Genomic DNA, 1,230 nt, shown 5'->3' on the forward strand with positions numbered 1-1,230 from the left:
ACAATAATTCTCAATAGGATTTTCTTTAGTACCTATGCCAAATTCTTATATTAACAACACTCTCTTTTATGTCTTTTCTATTTTTCCGGACTCTCACCAACGATTCAGAGTCATCCGTCTCTGTCTAAACGTTGGCAGCAGATCCATCCGTTTCCTTTTTACTTCACTTTCCTGTTTTGTCTTTTTCATTTTTTCCGTGAACTCTCATCAGTGACTCCGTAGTGACAAAAATCACCATATATTACCCTACTATCATACCACACTGGAAACGCCCGAATCCATCCGATCTTGGAAGCTAATCAGTGTTGGGCTGAATCAGTACTCAGGTAGGAGACTCCTGAGGAAGATCCGCTGTAGTAGAGTATGATTATTATGTCCAGTGTTTAACACTGACAGCAGAGTCACACCTTTCTAATTTTTCTTGCCGGTATTCTTACCACTTATCACCTCCTTTTTGACGACCCTTATTGTCTGATTCAATAGACGTCTTGTTTTATCATTAGGCTCAGGTGTGTGACGGATATTCTCTCATCATTATATTTTATCAAATTATATACCAGGATCAAACTGTGAACCTACTATATGCAGTATAATTTACAATTAATTATCCAAGCATGGCAGACAGTAGTGATTTGTAAATTGTCACTAACCTTTATTGTTAAATTTTGGTATTATCATTAATTGTGTGATCTACAATTAACCAAACTACCGATATATTTTACTAGGAATTTAATAAAACTTAATTAATTTTATCTTCTCTCCATGATTCATTGATTTCCTTTTGATACAAAGAGTGCACCCACAAAAGAGTCTTTTCTTTCTCCTTCTGTGTCTTTAAAGCTTTATACTGACTCAGGGTGCACCACCAAATGTAGATCTGTTAGAAAATATTATTTTCTCAGATTCCATTATTCTATCTTGGTATTCTGAATTTACAATCATATTTAGCCTGTGCGGTATACTCCCCTTCCTAAACTTGGAACCGGCTGTGTAAGCTAGTTCCCTCTGCATATCGCCCTCTTGCTGCCATAAATGTAAACAGTTTATGTGTCTGATCCTTTGTTTTTGGGACTTTAACAGACATATCCTAACCCTTAAATTCTGCAATACCTCTGGATTAAAACTGCCTACCTTAGGGAATGGTTCCCTATCTTCCGCAGTCATACGTTCCCATTCATTGCATAAAACCTCTGCGTGTGATCCATATTTCTCACACATTATGTACCTCGC

At 36.8% G+C, this 1,230-nt stretch overlaps 1 pseudogene; it reads left to right on the forward strand.

Annotated features, from left to right (window-relative positions):
• The first annotated feature begins 244 nt into the window (after positions 1 to 244).
• LOC134937539 (5S ribosomal RNA) lies at positions 245 to 363 on the forward strand (annotated as a pseudogene).
• The last annotated feature ends 867 nt before the right edge of the window (positions 364 to 1,230 follow it).

This window comes from Pseudophryne corroboree, chromosome 6 (genome assembly GCF_028390025.1).
Source record: "Pseudophryne corroboree isolate aPseCor3 chromosome 6, aPseCor3.hap2, whole genome shotgun sequence".
NCBI classification, from domain to species: Eukaryota; Metazoa; Chordata; class Amphibia; order Anura; family Myobatrachidae; genus Pseudophryne; species Pseudophryne corroboree.